The following is a 21011-nucleotide window of genomic DNA, read 5'->3' as shown; positions in this document are numbered from 1 at the left end:
TATTTTCAGTTCTGTACAGCTATATTTTTCTCTGTTTGAGGATTTCATCTGTCTGCAAACTTATAATATTTTACTTAATAGAATGTTTTCTATATTTCATAAAATTCAAGTTATATGCATTTTTGTTTACCATTTATTATTGCTTCTGTCTGTACCTTTTCCTTATTAGACTTACTAAGTAAAAGATCCTCATTTTATAAATAATTTTGAATACTTTGTGGTAGGTTGGCTTTTTGTAAAGCATATAAAAATGTAGTACTTATTTCACAGATGCCTGTATATTATTATTGTTCTGGTCAATATCCTACCTCAGCAACCCAGCAGTACCAACCTGTGGCCTCAGTTCAGTACAGTGCACAACCAAGTCCCCAGACATCGCAGACTAGACAGCAAGCAGGTATATGCTTACACAATTTGATTATTCAGTTAGGGATCTGGATGAATTTTACATGTGCCCGTGCAATTCTATGTGTTAATTAATCACCCCATAATTACTGCCAACTCCATTTATGTTTCTTAGCTGACCATATCTCTAAAATAAATTTGATCCTAAAACACCACAACAGAATCTTTATTAATATATATGTAAATATGTGTATGCATGGTTAGGAAGAATGGGTATTGTATTAAAAATCTTAGACAAATGAGCTTTATAATTTCTTCAATTTATACTAGTATTAAATCAAAGCTACTTTATTTATATTATATAAAATCAATATCAAAATGACATCAAAATGATATTTACATCTTTTTATATCGCTACAAACTGTTAATGTTGAAGACAGAATCTAAACATTATTAATATTTAATTGAGAAGCACTTGGTTCTGTAAACCTTATTAATTTTTTAAAAACCCATAGATTTCAATCATGTACAGACCAGAAATACCAAGAAAACTAGAATGTAATAGATGTCTTGATAATGCTATTCTGTTTTTCTTTAACTGTTTCTGAATTAAGTTCGTCTCAATGTATGTCCCTGCAGTGATGTTCAGTTGGAAGGAGGGCCGTTACACTGTAAGAGAGTGAATAGCAGGTCTCACAGTGAACCGGTCTCTTTTCTTACTGTGTCACATTTCTCCCAATAACTATGATAGACATAGGGAGCAAGCTACTAATGTATGTTAATTGTATTATTTTGTTAGATGTTCATTGTATTTTATTATTACTAAGCTTAGGAACACAACAGTAATAATTAGTTGTATAGTTTTCAAATTTCCATAACTCCCAAATATTTCACTCACTAAACAAACGATAGTTTCAGTTATCTAAGTAGCTACTATAATATAATTCTAAACTTATAATTTTTCAGTGAATTAATATTGTATCTATAAAAAGCTTTACGTATAAGTAGGAATATATGTTAGAAGCCTACAAGAACTGAAAACGTTATCCGATCAGCCTTCATGTACGTATTATATAATTGCTATGTTGAACTGGCCAAACAAATGTTTTTAATTCATACATAAGATAATAATTTATCATGATCCTCACATTTCTCTTATTTCCATATACTACACTGCTTTGAGTGACCATTATTAATAGCATAAGTAACATACCATTTTCCCTCTGTTTATATTCTAAAGTTCTCAAAAACTGCAAATATTAATTTGCTCAAAAACAAAATCTCATTTTTCTTTCCCTTTTTCAAAACCATTATTCTAATTTCTCTCTCACATTAGATCTTTCAACCTCAGCATGAAATAAAAATGTTATTAAAAGAACATTTTACTATGTTATTTTTAATCCATATGTAAAAGTTAAAGTGTATCAATCATGGAAATTTTACTGAGGAAGTACATACCGTTCATTTTTTTAAAATTTGAATTTATATCCCGCCCTTATCCAAAGACTCAGGGCGGCTTACATTGTGTTAAGCAATAGTCTCATCCATTTGTATATTATATACAAAGTCAACTATTATTGCCCCCAACAATCTGGGTCCTCATTTTACCTACCTTATAAAGGATGGAAGGCTGAGTCAACCTTGGGCCTGGTGGGACTTGAACTTGCAGTAATTGCAAGCAGCTGTGTTAATAACATACTGCATTAGTCTGTTGAGCCACCAGAGGCCCATTCTTTACAGTTATAATTTCAAAAGGTCACGCAGTCATTATAAGTAAAAATCCTGCCTGTTTCTATATTTGCATTTCATTTACTATGATATATTGTAACCTAGATGAAGTATAGTACACCAGTCAGTTATCTTCTGTCAATTTTCTCCCCATTTCTAAGACAATTTTAAGATTAGTATATAAAACTCCTGAATCTTGTAAAATGTCTGAAATTTATATAAATGTATGTATGTATGTATGTATGTGTATGTGTATATATACATATATACATATATACATATTTGTTTTCTGAGGTTTTCACGGGTGTTTGTATGTAGGTCTTTGGTTATTCGGGTTTTCTCCCGCGTAAAATTGGAAGTGTCTTGGCGACGTTTCGACGAAGTCTCATTCGTCATCTTCAGGCTTCAGCTTCATGCTTCTGGGAGCAATGTGTGATTGCAGCTGTTTCTTCCTTTTTAACTGCTAGTGGGGGTTTGAACTGATTGGGTGGGAGCTTGGCTGTGCTCTGATTGGATGGGGGTTTTTTTGTGCTCTGATTGACTGGGGGTGTGTCCTGTTTGGGTGGGGGCTTGGTTGTGCTCAGATTAGTCTGAGTTGCAGGGGGATTTGAGCTGGTGAGCTGCACTGCTGCTGTTTGGCTTCGTGTTCGTGGTCATGCTACATCTTCGTAGTGGGTGTCAGTCTGCTGCATGTATGGATTGGAGGGGTTTGAAATGGCTAATGTTGCAGCTGCGGTCTGGCTTCTGGTCCTTGGTCGTGCTTCCTGATCAGTGTGGGTTTGGGTCTGCTTTCTGGCTGGATGTGTGGTGGTGAAATCCTGTGTGGACCTCGTGAGTGTGGGTCTGGTGTCATTCCTCGTGTTAAGGACTAGTTTGTCAATAAGGGTGGGTTTCCAAATGGCTAGTAGGCGGGAGGTATCATCTCGTTTGTTCATGCTGTGTGGGCGTTTTTCTATCTCGATGGCTTCTCTGATTATTCTGTTGTTAAAGTGTTCAGTTTTGGCGATAGTTCTGGTCTTTTTAAAGTCAATCCATACATGCAGCAGACTGACACCCACTACGAAGATGTAGCACGAACACGAACACGAAGCCAAACAGCAGCAGTGCAGCTCACCAGCTCAAATCCCCCTGCAACTCAGACTAATCTGAGCACAACCAAACAGGACACACCCCCATCCAATCAGAGCACAAAAAAACCCCCATCCAATCAGAGCACAGCCAAGCTCCCACCTAATCAGTTCAAACCCCCACTAGCAGTTAAAAAGGAAGAAACAGCTGCAATCACACATTGCTCCCAGAAGCACGAAGCTGAAGCCTGAAGATGACGAATGAGACTTCGTCGAAACGTTGCCAAGACACTTCCAATTTTACGTGGGAGAAAACCCGAATAACCAAAGACCTACATACAAACACCCGCAAAAACCTCAGAAAACAAATATATATATGTTTTATATTAGTATATAAAACTCCTGAAAATGATATTTCTCAATCTTGCCAAGTTTAAGATATATGGACTTCAACTGCCAGAATCAATTTTCCTTAGGGAATTCTGGGAGCTGAAATCACCTATCTTAAAGTTGCCAAGATTGAGAAATATTTGCACTATATAGAAGGAATTTCCCATTACCTACCTCCAGATTTTTTTAAAAAAATAAAAATTGGTCCAACTTACCACCTTCAATTCCTTCAGCTGATCCTGACCATGTTTAACTTCTGAGCCCAGAGAAAATCAGCCTCTACTGCCATGCACAGTTTTATTTATTGTTTTGCCACTCAGTTATCTATTGTTTCCTTTGAAATCAGGGGCAACTCTCACCCTGGTCATCAGTTCTTTACCCTCCTACCATCAGGAAGGAGATATAGAGGTATAGATAGCCACACAAACAGACTAAAGAACCGTTTTTATCCGTGGGATGTCAGACCCAATGAGAAATAACATCATAACTAAGTAGTATGATGGACTGCGGGGCCAGTGCAATGTGTAACATGTTCACACTGGTGCAATAGGACTAGGTGTTTTGTTAATATGATTTATTGGGTTAGGGATTTTCTGTCTTCACTGTCCATTGTATTGTGTTGGGGGAGCACTGAGGGAGCACAACCAATATCATTGCACATATATTGTGCACTGACAATAAAGATTTAAATTTGAATTTGCTTTTCATAATATCTGAACTTTTGCAGAAGAAATAAGATCACTTCTTTTCTTAAGACTACCTTTTGGAATGTTTTTTATCACTTTTAACATATATTGTGTGTTAAACTTCCAAGTAATATGTCCTCTGAAATAAATTCCAAGGCATCCATTATCCATTAATGTCTGTGTAAGGTCTACTCCCCAAATCAAGAAAGTACGGAGTCTTTAAACAGCAGCATTTCAAAAGGAACCTTTTATTGAAAGGAAGTGATTGCAAGACAAAAGCAAAGTAGGCTCTAAGGTCCCCTTAGGCAATTCTGTTAAGATATAGGAGTTAGAAACCCTTCCCCTCAATCCGCAGGTGTGAAGATGTTGTGATCCTGGGAAGATGCCTGGGAACTTCTGGAGAGAAGTTCCCAGGCACTTCTCTCCGGAGGCTTCAGAACGGAGAAAAACCAGATGACCTTCCATCTTTACACATTTCCCAAAGGTAAATCAAAGTACAGGGCAGATAGGTGTCAGAGCTAGAGTTACAAACTAAGGGGTTGCAGGAAGATGGTAATAAGTGAATAAATGAAGGGGATTTAGTAGGGCTTGTATGAATGCCTGATGGGTAACGTTGTCTGCTAGGAGGTCTTTTTTAGCTTGCATCCTGGTTATCACCTTGTGTCAGCCTCCGCTTTAATTAAGTGTATTTCTTCTACTAGACTGTTTTACTGTTTTATTAACTTGTTAAAAGTTTGCTCTACTGAGTGTCTTACATGATTTATGGAGGAGGGGGGAGGTTTTTACTGTTCCCAGTGTTCAGCTGACATTGCATGTGTGGGGGAGGGAGAAAGCCTTTTAAACAGACGTTTGAACTGTTTTGGCACATGAATGTAATGGCAGCTGCTTGCTTCACATTCCATCCAGAAGATTGACAGAGGGACAATATCGGAAGTGAAACTACACGTGGCCAAGGAGGAAGACGACATTGGACTATTACTGTATGACCTCTAGTAGGGGGAGGGTTCAGGAGAGGATATTACTCTGTGGTTTTGATTTACTTCCAGTTCTGGCTTTGCTTGTACTGCATACAGACTTGTTTAGTATAAATTACCAATTTCTTCAAAATGATGGAGTTGGGTCTTTATTTTCTTAAACACTGATCTGAGGCAGGTTGACATTAAGCCAGAACTCACCAAAAAAACCAGTCATCCAGGATCACAACCGAGGGGACTGAAAACTTTTTCTTAACGATGTTGGAGCATGAATGCGAAACTGATAATGAGCAACTACCTGAGACATCAATCACCTCACAGCTGGAAGACTTCTCATCCCAGAAATTTTCTGGAGGAGCTGATAATAAATCTGTTCTGGGAAAAAAGCCAACCCCAGAAAGGGAACTGGAGGATGAGGGAGGAGGCTTGGCTGCCATATCGCACACTTGTCAGCAAGAAGGAAAAGTTCCTGCGGAATGGCAAAAGAAATTGGAAACAGTGGTGAGACGGCTGAAGGAAGGTTTGGCCCTACAGATTGAAAACCTCCCAGGACTGGGTGAGTGGCCATCCCTCAACACTCAGCACGTTACAACACGTAAACAGGAGAAGAAAAGGATCTCCAACTGGCAGCATGAACAGCAAATTAAGGATAAATTGCAGATCGCTCAGGCTGTCAGACTGTATCGAGAAGTGATGGAGCGACAAGCAGATCATGAAAGGTATGAGACCCACACCCAAAATCCCTGGAGGGAGGGGGAAGAAGTGGAAACAGAAATTTTGACAGCCACTGGGGGAGAGGCATACAGCAGAGAAATTCTGGAGGAACGAGAGCCTGAGCTGCGTTCTCCAGGGGCTGCAGATTTTGATAGAGGCCGGGGGACCCCTGCTGCACAAATGTTGCCTCGCAGAAGGAAAAAACCTAAAATTCCCTCAATTCCCAGGAAGTTTGATGGAGACTCTAGGGAACTAGGATTATTCCAGGCTATGGTGAACAGCCACATGCAAGAATGGGGTGAAGATTATCTGTCAGAAGCCTCTAAAATGAGAAGCGTGACCCAAGTCTTGAGTGGTAGGGCGGCTTCCTGGTACGTGGCCTTGTACCAAGAGAATTGCCCTCTTTTGAAGAACTACAACCACTTTATGGCAGCCCTGAGAATGAGATTTGAGAACCCCTTGACAGAGCAAAAGGCCAAGATTCGCATGATGTCCATCAGCCAAGGGAAAAGACCAGTGACTGACTACAACCAAGAGTTCAGCGATCTGGCACCTCTAATGAGAGGGTGGTCGGAAGTGGCTCTTTTGGATTTATACAAAGACGGCCTAAACGGAGATCTATATAAATTGTGTAGAGCTCGAGCATCCCCAACTACCCTGCATGGCTGGTACACCCTGGCAGCAGAAATGGAGATAGACCTAGCCAAGGACCGCCTGCGAAGCGATCGTAGTTGGAGGCAAACCCCAACTCAGTTCCTGAGGGAACTGACCAGAGATTCTGTTGCAGCGGAGGGTGGGAAGAAGAAACCCTCGGGCTGTTTCAGATGTGAAACGGAAGGCCACCAAGCGGCTGATTGTCGTGCAAAGCTGCCGCCAAAGACGACCCCTAGTGGCAAAAAAGCAATGTCGCAGGTGCAACCAAAACCGCGAGAGGCCACAAAGAGGGGAGCGGATGACGCCAAGAACGCTCTCCCTATCGAGGAGGAACTTATTATTATTATTTATTATTATTATTTATTGGATTTATAAACCGCCCTTCTCCCGAAGGACTCAGGGCGGTGTACAGCCAGGATAAAAAAGAACAATATACAGTTAAAATACAATTAAAAAACTTATTATACAGTATGGCCGAAATAATTAAGAATTATGAATCTAAAAACCCCAATTAAAACTAGAGAGAAAATTTAAGATTTAAAATTCAACAATTTAAGAAAGCCCCGCACGAACAAACAAATATGTTTTCAGTTCGCGGCGAAAAGTCCGAAGGTCAGAAATTTGACGTAAACCAGGGGGGAGTTCGTTCCAAAGAGTGGGGGCCCCCACAGAGAAGGATCTTCCTCTGGGGGCCGCCAGCCGACATTGTCTGGCGGACGGCACCCTGAGAAGGCCCTCTCTGTGGGAGCGTACGGGTCGGTGGGAGGCATAAGGTAACAGAAGGCGGTCCCGTAAGTACCCAGGTCCCAAGCCATGGAGCGCTTTAAAGGTGGTTACCAAGACCTTGAAATGCACCCGAAAGGCAACAGGAAGCCAGTGCAGTCTGCGCAGGAGAGGTGTCACATGTGAGCTACGCGTGACTCCCTCTATCACCCGCGCAGCTGCATTCTGGACCAACTGAAGCCTCCGAGTGCATCTCAAGGGGAGCCCCATGTAGAGAGCATTGCAATAATCCAGGCGGGAGGTAACCAGAGCGTGAGTGACTGTGCATAGGGCATCCCGATCAAGGAAGGCGAACTGGCGACCAGGCGAACCTGGTGGAAGGCTCTCCTGGAGACGGCCGCCAAATGATCTTCAAACGACAGCCGTGCATCCAGGAGAACACCCAAGCTGCGCACTCCTCCTTTGGGGCCAATAACTGCTTCAACAGTCAGCTGCAGCTGCAGCTGACTGTATCGGGGTGCCGGCACCCACAGCCACTCCGTCTTGGAGGGATTGAGCCTGAGCCTGTTCCTCCCCATCCAGACCCGTACGGCCTCCAAACACCGGGACAGCACTTCGACAGCTTCGTTGGGGTGGCCCGGGGTGGAGAAGTACAGCTGAGTATCATCAGCGTACAGTTGATATCTCACCCCAAAGCCACTGATGATCTCACCCAACGGCTTCATATAGATGTTGAACAGGAGGGGTGAGAGAATCGACCCCTGCGGCACCCCACAAGTGAGGTGTCTCGCGGTCGACCTCTGCCCCCCTGTCAACACCGTCTGCGACTGGTCGGAGAGATAGGAGGAGAACCACCGATAAACGGTGCCTCCCACTCCCAATCCCTCCAACCGGTGCAGCAGGATACCATGGTCGATGGTATCGAAAGCCGCTGAGAGGTCTAATAGGACCAGAGCAGAGGAATAACCCCTGTCTCTGGCCCTCCAGAGATCATCCACCAACGCGACCAAAGCTGTCTCCGTGCTGTATCCGGGTCGGAAACCGGACTGGAACGGGTCTAGATAGACGGCTTCATCCAGGTACTGGGGTAGCTGCCGTGCCACAGCACTCTCTACAACCTTCGCAGTGAAGCGAAGGTTGGAGACCGGACGGTAATTACCTAAAATAGCTGGGTCCAGGGAAGGCTTCTTAAGGAGGGGTCTCACCACTGCCTCCTTCAAGGCGGCAGGGAAAACTCCCTCCAACAAAGAAGCGTTGGTAATCCCCTGGAGCCAGCCTCGTGTCACTTCCCGGGAGGCCAGCACCAGCCAGGAAGGGCACGGGTCCAGTAAACATGTCGTAGTATGCAGCCTCCCCAGCAACCTGTCCACGTCCTCGAGAGTCACAGGGTCAAACTCATCCCAAATAACCTCCACAAGACGCGACTCCGCCCTCCCACCTGGATCATCCCAATTTCGGTCCAAGCCGTCCCGAGCTGAACGATTTTGTCGATAGATAACCACTAAACTCCTCGGCACGGCCCTGCAGCGGGTCATCCCACCTCCTGATGAAGGAGGAGCGGGTCACCAAACAGGGCGGCCGGGCGGTTATCTGCCGACGCAATGAGGGTGGAAGCATAGAACGCCGCCTCCCTCATTGCCACTAGGTAGGTCCTAGAATAGGATCTAACTAGTGTTCGGTCAGCTTCTGAGCGGCTGGACCTCCAGACGCTCTCTAGGCGTCTTCTCCGGCGTTTCATCTCTCTCAGCCCCTCGGAGAACCAAGGGGCCGGGCGAGGCCTACGCCGGGTCAGGGGCCGCAAGGGCACGACACGGTCCAAAGCTCCACCCGCGCCCGCTCCCAGGCCGCAACTAGCTCTTCAGCCGTGCCGTGGGCCAGGTCCTCAGGAAACGCCCAAGCTCCGCCAGGAACCTCTCCGGGTCCATCAGGCGCCTGGGACGGAACCAACGCATTGGCTCCGCCTCCCTGCAGTGGTGGATAGCGGTCCGAAAGTCTAGGCGAAGGAGAAAATGATCTGACCATGACACCGGTTCTGTTTCTAAGTTGTCTAATACCAGATCATTTCGCCACTGACCAGAGATATAAATCAGGTCCAGTGTGCCACCCCCTGTGTGCGTGGGGCCATCAATTACCTGGATCAGGTCCAAGGCCGTCATGGAAGCCTGAACTCCCGAGCCGCTGTCGATGACAAGCCCGTCGATGGCAGGTTAAAGTCCCCCATGACCATCAGTCTGGGGGTCTCCACCGCCACCCCGGCGAGTACCTCCAACAGCTCGGGTAGGGCTGTGGTCACGCAGCAAGGAGCCAGGTACGTGATCAACAAGCCCATCTGATCACGATGGCCCCACCTCACAAAGAGGGATTCACAACCGGCAATCTGAGGAACAGTGGCCTCCCTCGGCTCTAGACTTTCTCTAATGACAACCGCTACCCCCACCCCTACCTTGGGCCCTCGGCTGATGAAATGCTCGAAAACCTGGTGGGCATAGCTCCACAAGGGGAACCCCCCCCTCCGGGCCCAACCAGGTCTCCGTAATGCCCATAAGGTCCGCGGCTTCCCCCTGAATAAGATCACCAATCAGGGGGGCCTTATTGACCACGGACCGGGCATTACATAACATCAACCGGAGGCCAAGGCTCTGAGGACCATGGCCCCCCGGGGAACGGGTGAAGACTGAGGGCCGGAGCACGTGATCGCTTTGAGACACCGAGCACGTGCTCCCAACACTTGATATGGCCCCCGCCCGCCATATCTGCCTCTCCCACTTACCGCATAGATGGAACGATTCTCCACTCCTGAACGAACCCATCCCCTCTGCCTTCGGACCAGATGGTAAAATGTCATGAACAAGCACAGGGGCTAAATCCTCCCGACGGGTTATTCCCCCACCCGTCGTATCCTCCTCCCTTAAAAGACCCCTTTTAAAAACCTATTTAAAATCCCCAGAAACTCTTCTTAGCTGCATGCCACCTCTCTGGGTCCCAAGACCCTTCGTTGAGGTAAGCTCTTGATAACCTAGAGGCCATTCCTGCGAGGCGGGGAACCTCGCAGCCGTAATAGTTCGGTGGATGAGTATCTCATGAAAGAATAATAATTTACGACAGCGAAAATGTAAAACCCAAGCCGGCATAGATGTTAACCAGCTTCTAGTCCAACCGAGTTGACTGTTCCGCTCAAGTCCAAATGAACCCAAAACCGGCCAAGTCCAGATGATCCAGGAAACAACCAAGGGGTCCAGGGTCTGACCAAATCTAGTGGTCTCCCCGCAGCTGGTACCCTAATATCTTCCTCAGTTGCCGCCACTAAGGTGGAATAGTGGCCTCGAAACTCGGCATTTCTCCATCCTGGGGGAGGGACTCCTGCCGCTCCGTAGTCTGATGGAATGCCGCACGTTCTAGTGCCACCAGTACCGCAATTGCCGCCAGAATCACCGCCGTTCCAGAGGCCGCCATTAATAGTGCCGGATCCATGTTAAAGACATGTCCCAGCACGCCGCAGATAGAAGTCGAGGACGCCCCGCCGATGTGCCGCTGATGAAAAATGCGGCACAAAATCATGCCGCTGAGGAGCATTTCAGCGAAGGCCAGGCCTGATAGAAAAAAAACCACTGGGGGGGGGGAGAACAGCCGATCTTCGGGCCCTCCAAAAGTCCAGCCCGAGCGGCCCACCACCCTGCCGCCAACTTTGTAAGCGGCCAGGGGATCGAACTAAGGCCCGCCCGGGATGACTACCCCACCCCGAGATAATCGCCGCCATTCGCTGTCCCTCAGTTGGTAAGAGTGCGGTTCCAAAGTCCTGCCGCTGATGGAAGTCGCGGCCGAGGCTAAGCATACCCCGAAAAGTCAGCTGGGAGGGGGGAGGACAGCCGATATTCAAGCCCTCCAAAACTCCGGCCCGAACGGTCCACCACACTGCCGCCAGCATTAGCTCACGGCCGGGGATCTTAAAGGCCAGTCCGGGACGGTAACCCCCAGCCCTAAAATGGCCGCCGCTATCCGCTGCTTTCCCAAGGCTCCGGCCCCAAATTCAGCAGCCGAGAGACCGCTGAGGCCCAAGGACCTCGCTCTCGGCTGCCAATACGATGACCCACCTGGGGCCGAAGTCCACGCAGCCCGGCGAGCGGCCACCGATCTCCAAGCCAGTCCGTGGCCATGCAGTCTGTGCTACCCGTGCGGCCCGGCTCACGGCCAAAGATCTCAAAAGCCGGCCCTGCAAAGTCCACGCAGCCCGGCTCGCAGCCGAAGATCCCAAAGCCGGACCGGGGCGGTAGGCCCTACCCCAAAATGGCCGCCGCCATCCGCTGCTCTCTCGAGACTCCGGCCCAGAACTCAGCAGCCGGGAGACCACTGAGGTCCAAAGACCTCACTCCCGGCTGCCGGCATGCTGACCCCTCTGGGACCGAAGTCCGTGCAGCCCGGCGAGCGGCCGAACAGCATCTCGGCCGGGAAGCATCGGCCGCCGTCTTCATGAGCTCAAAATACCACCGCCATTACGCGCATGCGCAGAAGAGAACTTGGGACTCCTACCGGGTCAGATGACAGCGAGCCATCTTTGGAATCGGACGAGGATCTCCTGGTGAGTTGGAAAGGAGGGCCCCTTACCGTTCCAGTAAAACTGTGCGTCCCATCCTCGGGAATGCAGGGGGACATGCTAGCCCTCTTAGACTCTGGGTGTACCCGATGTATCATCAGCCCCGAGGTGGTGGAGAAAATGGAACTAAAGCTTAAAACGTTGAGCAGGCCCATAGCATTTTGCCAGCTAGATGGGTCGGTGGCGGGAGGACGCCCAGCCCACTTTGTGACAGAAGCCTTAGAGATGACCATAGAAGACCACTGAGAAATCATAAACTTCATAGTGGCCCCAGGGATAGACCAGCCTCTCATACTGGGTCTTTCATGGCTCCAAAAATGGAACCCAAAAATAAACTGGAGAACAGGGGTGTTGCGACTCTGCACAAAGGCAAAAAAGAAGGAGATGAAAATTTTAAAAACCCCTGACCCCGATCCCCCTGAGATAACTGGGGTCGATGTTTGAACGGCTAGAGGGGGAGGAAAATATTCCTAAAGAGTACTGGGACCTACGAGAAGTTTTTAGTGAAAAGGCCTCTGACATGCTGCCTCCCCATAGGCCCACAGACTGTGCAATAGACATTCTACTAGGGGTGAAACTCCCGAAACCAAAATCTTACCCCATGACCCAGAAGGAATTGGGAGAATTATGAAACTTTATAGATAAAAATTTGGAGCGAGGATTCATTCAACCGGCTAGGCCTCGGGTTGCAGCCCCAGTCATGTTCCAGAAAAAGAAAGATGGCACCTTTCGCTTGATAGTTGATTATAGAAACCTGAACTGTGTGTGCGTGGAAAATGTATACCCCATGCCTCTTATGAAAGATATGCTTGTCCACTTGGCCAAAGGAAAGTTCTTTACCAAACTGGACTTATGGGAAGCGTATTATAGAGTGCACATAAAAGAAGGGGATGAATGGAAAACGGCATTCAATTGTCCCCTTGGTTGCTTTCAATTCCGAGTCCCAAATGGTAACATTTGGGTTGCAAGGGGCCCCAGCAGTTTTCATGCAGCTAATAAATGAAGTTCTCCGTGAACATTTGTTTAAAGGGGTTCTTGTTTATCTTGATGACTTACTTATCTACACAGAGACCATGGAGGAGCATGTGAAGCTAGTAAGAGCAGTACTTAAAAAATTACTGGCTGCTGAACTTTATGCAAAATTGTCTAAATGTGAATTCCATCAAATGAAGATCGATTATCTGGGATACCGTATTTCCTCTGATGGGTTGGAGATGGACCTTGCCAAAGTCCAAGCAGTACTGGAGTGGGCACCTCCTCGCACCTGCAAACAGTTACAATTGGTGCAATTCACTTCTCAATTTTGGAAAGAATTTTTGCGGCTGATAGGCTCCACCCAAGGATTAAGCTCCTCCCATCATCCTCAAACTAATGGCGGTTGTGAACGCTCAAACTCGGTACTAGAACAATATCTACGATGTTACATTAATTATCAACAAGATAATTGGGCGGACCTACTATCGTTTGCGGAAGTAGCTTATAATAATTCTGTTCATAGCGGCACTGGGTTCACCCCATTCAAAGTGGCTTCAGGTCAAGAATTTGTCCCCATTCCTGAACTCCCTGAACAAAAACCATCGATTCCATCATTGGCTGAATGGATAGAGCAATTGCAAAGTACATGGAAAATTACACGCAAAGCAATTGACGATGCTCATCAAACACACAAAAAACAAGCAGATAAAAAGAGAGTTCCTGAGAGAAAATTCCAAGTAGGAGAAAAAGTTTTCTTGTCCACTAAATATTTACAAACCACTCAGAAATCGAAAAAACTTGGACCTAAATATGTGAGGCCATTCCCCATCATGAAAATTATTAATCCAGTGACTGTCCAACTAAAACTACCTAAATCTCTCAGAAGAATTCACCCAGTTTTCCACATTAGCTTAGTCAAACCTGAACACTCATCCCGCCTTAGGGCTAATCCTACTAAGATCCCTGTACCAATCCTCATAAATGGGGAAGAACATTTTGAAATTAAGGAAATCCTAGACTCTAGAAAATATAGAAATAAAATCCAATATTTGGTAGCTTGGAAACACTTTCCTCTATCACAAGCTGAATGGGTTAACAAAGAAGATATTCATGCCCCCCAAAAACTAGCACTGTTTTATAACAAATATCTTGATAAACCCTAACATTTCTTTTTCTTTTCCAGGACTAACGTCCTTTTTTCGAAGGAGGGCCAAATGTCAGCCTCTGCTTTAATTAAGTGTATTTCTCCTACTAGACTGTTTTACTGTTTTATTACCTTGTTAAAAATTTGATCTACTGAGTGTCTTACATGATTTATGGAGGAGGGGGGAGGTTTACTGTTCCCAGTGTTCAGCTGACATTGCATGTGTGGGGGAGGGAGAAAGCCTTTTAAACAGACGTTTGAACTGTTTTGGCACGTGAATGTAACGGCAGCTGCTTGCTTCACATTCCATCCAGAAGATTGACAGAGGGAGAATATCGGGAATGAAACTACACGTGGCCAAGGAGGAAGATGACATTGGACTATTACTGTATGACCTCTAGTAGGGGGAGGGTTCAGGAGAGGATATGACTCTGTGGTTTTGATTTACTTCCAGTTCTGGCTTTGCTTGTACTGCATACAGACTTGTTTAGTATAAATTACCAATTTCTTCAAAATGATGAAGTTGGGTCTTTATTTTCTTAAACACTGATCTGAGGCAGGTTGACATCTTGGCTGCTGGCTGGGAGCAGGGGTTTGATCACCTCAGGCTTTTCACTATTATACTGTGATTTTCTAGACAAAGTATCTGCTAGATACTTTGGAAAATATTTAGGAAAATATTTGAGGCTGAAGTCTAAATGTTTAAAATATTAAGTCCAGCACACTTGTTTTGGGGTGAGTTTTCACAGAGTTTTTGAGAGTTAAGAGCCTTCAGATTCTTATGATCAGTCCACACTTTGAAGGAGGTTTTGTTCTCCTCTAGGAAATGTCTCCAGGTAAGGAGATCCCATTGCACTGCATATGCTTCTGTCTCCCAGATGGCCCATCTCTGATCAGTGTCTGTTAGTTTTTTAGAGGTGTATGTACAGGGTTGTAGTTGGCCCTGTTTGTTTTCTTGGAGTAAGACTACCCCGACAGCCACATCGCTGGCATCTGCTTGTATGATGAAAGGTTTTTCTGGGTCTGGGTGCTTCAAGATTGGCTCAGCTGAGAATAATTGTTTCAATTTTGTGAACACCACCTGGCATTCCGTAGTCCTGTTTAAGGGTTGCCTCGGCTTTGGCTTGTCTTCCCCTTTTGTTTTCAAAAGATTAGTGATGGGGAGTGCAATTTACGCAAAAACCAGGATAAATTGTCAATAGAAGTTTGCAAACCCCAGGAAACTATGCAGTTGCTTGCATGTGTGGGGAGGGGTCCAATCAATCACCGCTTGTACTTTTCCTTTCTCCACGCCCTTGTGGTATCCCAGGTAGTCTATTTTATCCTTCACTTTTAGAAAGTTTTGCATAAAGCTTAGCAGCACAGAGTTTGTTTAGGACTGCCTGGACAAGTTTAACATGCTCATGACTAAAATGTCATCTAAATACATAAAGTACCTCATTTATGAGTTGCATGAACACAGTGGGAGCCCCTTGCAGTCCAAATGGAAGCACTTTGAATTGGTAACAAGGGGGTATTAAAAGCTGTTTTCCATTTGTTCCCTTTCCTAATCCTGAGTCAGCAATAAGCCTCTCTTAGGTCCAGTTTTGAAAAGATTTTCCCCTTGTATAGGTGGGCTAACATGTCCTTCATAAGAGGAAGGAGGTACACGTTATCGATGCTTATAATTCTAGTTTGGAACTATTCTAGTTCCAAGATGGTGACCAGCAAGGCTGCCCCGGAGGAACGCTCTCTGTAAAAGAAAGCTCTTGAGGAAGGCTACCTGCGAGGCTGCTAAAACCTCTGAAGCCGCTAAATCCATCGCCGAAACGGCCACCAAAGCTGCCAAAGTGACCAGCGCCGCTTAGACCACTGCCGGGGCTGCATAGCCCATCATTGAGGCGATCACCACCGCTGAATCTGCCGCTGAAGCGGTCGCCGGCAGCGGGGCTGCATAGACTGCTGCCAAGCCAGTCACCGCCACTGAATCCGCCGCTGAAGCGGACGCCACTGGCGGGGCTTCATCCAAGGCCACTGAAGCCTCCGAGACCTCAGAAACTGCAAAACCGCCTCTGAGACCTCTGAAAATGGATAAATCACCAAGATCTTAGAAACCATGAAACCGCTTCTGAGACCACTGCGAAAATGAGTGAGTCACCAAAGAAGTACCACCCCACCGTAGGCCCCATTCTTTCATACCATTCCATTCTCTCGCCCACCCCTTCACCCACCTCTATTCAACCAAAGAAGGGCAAGAAAGAAAGAAAGAAAGATTTGGTAAGAAGGACTTCCCCAGGAAAGATTGGGAAGAGAAATTATCCCAAGAAAGATTGAGGAGAGTAACTTCCCCTACCAGCTAAGGGGGCCCCTGAGGAGAGATATTTTCCCAAGAAAGATTGAGGAGAGGAACTCTCCCTACCAACTGAGGAGGCCCCTGGAAGACCACGTGAGAAGATCCGAGAGTATAAAAAGTAGCAGACAAAATTATTTTGTAAAATACACACTGATCATTCACTATGCCAGGCAAAAATTCAAACAGATCTGCCAAACGCCCTCAAACAAAAACTATTACTACAAATAATGATCAAAATGAATCAAATATATGCTATAAATGCAACAATATAATTAAAGAAAATGAAGAATCCGAGATATGCCGGCTATTCTCCAATATGTCCACCACTCCTGTCTCAAAATAAACAAATCTACAGATAACTTCCTATCAGATCCTACATTTATCCATTTTTGTCAATCTTTTTTTTATTGAAAAAGTTTTACAACAAACAAGTTTTTTTTAAAAAAAATCCCCCTCCCCCCTCCCTCTCCCTCCCTCCCCTCCCCTTCCCCTCCCCTCCCCCAGAGACTTCCCAGAGCAAAATACAGGGTATAACATCTAACAAACATATGCTAAAATACTACAAAAACCATCCCATAATCCCTTCTCCCCATTGATCCCTTAACTCCCCTTTTCCCTTTTAAGCAAATACACAAATACAATACATTCCCTACCATCACTCATAAGCTATTTGATACTTTTTGGTCTGATACTTATTTTGAATATAATTAATCCATTTTCTCCATTCTACTATATATCTTGTGAGCAGTCTTTCAAATACGCAGAAATTTTTGCCATTTCTGCTAAATTTGAAACTTTAAGTGTCCATTCTTCAGTTGTTGGTAGTTCTTCTTTCTTCCAATATTGTGCCACCAAAAATCTCGCTGCTGATATTAAGCTCAGTATTAATTTAGTCTCTATTACTGTACAATCTGTGATTATACCTAATAAAAACAGTTGTGGCGTAAATTTTATCTTCTTTTTCAAAATATTCTGCATAATCCACCATATTTTAATCCAAAACAATTTGAATTTTTACAAGTCCACCATATATGATAATAAGTAGCATCTTCACAATCACATCTCCAACATTTGGGTTGCATATTCGGGTACATACATGCCAACTTCTTAGGGTCTAAATGCCATCTATAAAACATTTTATAAAAATTTTCTCTTAAATTTTGTGCTTGAGTAAATTTAACATTCCTAACCCAAATTTTCTCCCACGTTTCCAACGTTATAGGTTGTTTAATATTTTGTGCCCATTTTATCATACAGTCTTTAACTAATTCCATTTCTGAATCTATTTCTATCAAAGCATTGTATAACCTTTAAATATGCATTTGGCCTTGATCTCTAATTTGTTTTACCAAATTTTCCTCAGTTAACGCGATACCACTTTTCTGGTCCATACTCCATATAGATTGCAATTGTCCATACTGAAATCATGTATAATTTTTCCCTTTTTGTTTCAATATATTCAAAGATTTAAGTTGTAATTTACCCTTTTCCACAAAAAGAAGCTCTTTGTATGCAATCCCCTCTTGTTTTTGTTCTATATTTATATTCTCTATCACATGTCTGGGGATTGTCCATATAGGTATCTTATTGTCTAATTTATATTGATACTTTTTCCAAACCCTTAACAAAGCATTCCTGAGGATATGACTTCTAAAAGTATTATCTACTTTCTTATCATATACTAAATAAGCATGCCATCCATATAACAAATCATGGTCCAGAATGCAGCCGCACGGGTGATAGAGGGAGCAATAACACCACTCCTGCGTAGGCTGCACTGGCTTCTTGTGATCTTCCGGGTGCAATTCAAGGTATTGGTTACCACTTTTAAAGCGCTTCATGGCATGGGACCTGGTTATTTACGGGACCGCCTACTGCGACCGACGGCCTCCCAGCGACCAGTGCGCTCCTTGGGGTGCCGTCGGCTAGACAATGTCGACTGGCGACCCCCAGGGGGAAGGCCTTCTCTGTGGGGGCTCCAACCCTCTGGAATGAATTACCACCTGGTATTCGCCAACTCCCTGATCTTTGGACTTTTCAATGCAAGCTGAAAACATGGCTGTTTCATCGCGCAGGACTGGCCTGATAGTTTTAATTGGGAATTTTAAATGGGTTTTAAATGGAGTTAGCCTAAATTTAAATATTTCATTTTAAATTATTTTAATGTTTGTAATGTTGTTTTATATGGCTGTAAACCACCCTGAGTCCTTCGGGAGAAGGGCGGTCTAGAAATATATATATATATATATATATATATATATATATATATATATATATATATATATATATATATATATATATATATATATATATATATATATATATATATATATATATATATAAAAATAAATAAATAAATAAATAAATTCAAAATTCTTTCTTCTGTTAGATTAAATCAATCACTAATCAATGACAAAACAACTGCTTCATAATATAATTTCAAATTAGGCATTTTTAAGCCCCCTCTTTCACATATATCCTGCATTATTTTTAACTTTATTCTCAGTTTTTTACCCATCCAAATAAAGTTGCTGATCCCTTTCTGTCATTCCCGTAAATTTACATCCTTTTTAAGTACTGGTATCATTTGAAATAAGAATAAAAACCTAGGCAAAACATTCATTTTAATTACTGCTGTTCTACCCAGCAAAGATAATTGTAATTTCTTCCAATTTTCCTTCTGTACCTTCTGCTACAACACCTCATAATTATTTTTAAATAATTTCACATTTGAGGCTATAATATATACTCCTAAATATTTAACTTTTTAACAATTTCATAACCTGTAACTCTTTCTAATTCTTCTTTTTGATGTATTTTGATATTTTGATGTATATTCATATTTTTAGTTATCATCTTTGTCTTCTGTTGATTAACCTTAAACCTTACCATATTGATTAATTATATCTTTTAAATATATAGCTGACTCAATAGGTTGAGTTAAAGTAACAACCAAGTAGTCCGCAAACGCTCTTAATCTATAATCCTGCTGTCTAATTTTTATTCCCGTTATTTGATTTGAACCACATATTTTATTTAATAGAATTTCTAAAGTTAAAATAAACAATAATGGAGACAAGGGACATCCTTGCCTTGTTCTTTTTTCAATTCTAAAAGATTCTGTTAAACTACCATTAATTAATTATTTGTGCTGTTTGTTTTTGATATATTGCTTTAATTGCTTGTATAAAATAGTCTCCAAACTGCATCCTTTCTATGACTTTAAATAAAAATTGCCAATTCAGTCTATCAAAGGCTTTTTCAGCATCCAAAAAGAAGGACTTGGCTATTCCTTTCTAAATATTCCAATAGATCTACCATCTGTCTCATATTATATCTCATTTGTCTCCCTTTGATAAACCCTGATTGATCACTTTGAATCGTATGACTCATGACTGACATTAATCTATTGGCTAATATCTTAGCAAAAATTTTATAATCAGTATTTAAAAGCGATATTGGCCTATAATTTCCTGGTTTACTACAATCTTGTTCTTCCTTCGGAATCAATGAGATAAAGGCCGTTCTCCATAATGGAGGCACTCCTCCTCCAGACTGAATTCTGTTAAATAACTCCTTAAGCAGCTTTACCATTTCCTCTTGTAAATTTTTATAGTAAACAGCCGTTAGACCATCTGTACCTGGAGCTTTACCCATTTTCAACTGTTTAATTGCTAAAATTATTTCTTCTATTGTTATAAGTTGATTCAATTCCTCCCTTTGCTCTAATGTAATTTCAAGAATACCTCCATCTTGTAAGTATCTATCTATATCTGTTTCTTTAATTAAATCTCTATGGTATAACTTTGTATAAAATTCCAAAAAGGCTTTTTGAATCAAGTTCTGTTGATAAACTTCTTTACCCCATATTCTACCTTACCAATAGTACGTGATTTCTGTTTTTTTCTTAATATATAAGCTAGCCACCTACCCGATTTATTAGCATTATTAAATGTGTTATGTTTAGCATATTGTAGATTAGTTGCCACCTGATCTGCCACCATTATATTAAATTGTCCTCATAATATATTTATTGATTCCTTTATTTTCTTATCTCCAGGACTCTCTTTTTTTTTCATAAAAAAGTTTTATTTTTACAATCATGTCAAACAACTCATTCAATGTACAGTTATATACAATTAGTCGGGCTTGCCCAGTCACCACCCCCCTTTTTATTTATTTATTTATTTATTTATTTGATTTTTATACCGCCCTTCTCCTGAAGGACTCAGGGCGGTGTACAGGCAAAATAAAAACAGACAAGAAAATATACAGTTTAAAATGCAAGATTTTAACACTCTTCCCTCTTCTACCTTCTTTTACTTTCCTAACCTTCCTCTCCTTCTCTTATCTACATCCTCTCCTCCCTCCACCCTCCACCTCCCTCTTCTACCCCTCTTCCTTCCTCTTCTCCTCTTTCCTACCTCCTACTGTCTCTTTTCCCCCTCCCCACCGTTCTAAAATGGTAACTGGGCAGACCCGACCCTACATTAATTATATTTATACATCTTCAATAATCCCTGTACATTAACCATCACTCCATCTCTAGCCTCAACCCCCCAATTCCCCTCCCACTTACCCCCCACCCCGACTTTCCAGAACAAAATGCAGGGTATCAGGACTAACAATCATAATCTAAAATAATTCCTAAATTATAATCTCTAGTCACTCCACACTTAATCACTCTC

This window comes from Ahaetulla prasina, chromosome 4 (genome assembly GCF_028640845.1).
Source record: "Ahaetulla prasina isolate Xishuangbanna chromosome 4, ASM2864084v1, whole genome shotgun sequence".
NCBI lineage: Eukaryota > Metazoa > Chordata > Lepidosauria > Squamata > Colubridae > Ahaetulla > Ahaetulla prasina.
This window is presented reverse-complemented; position numbering follows the sequence as displayed.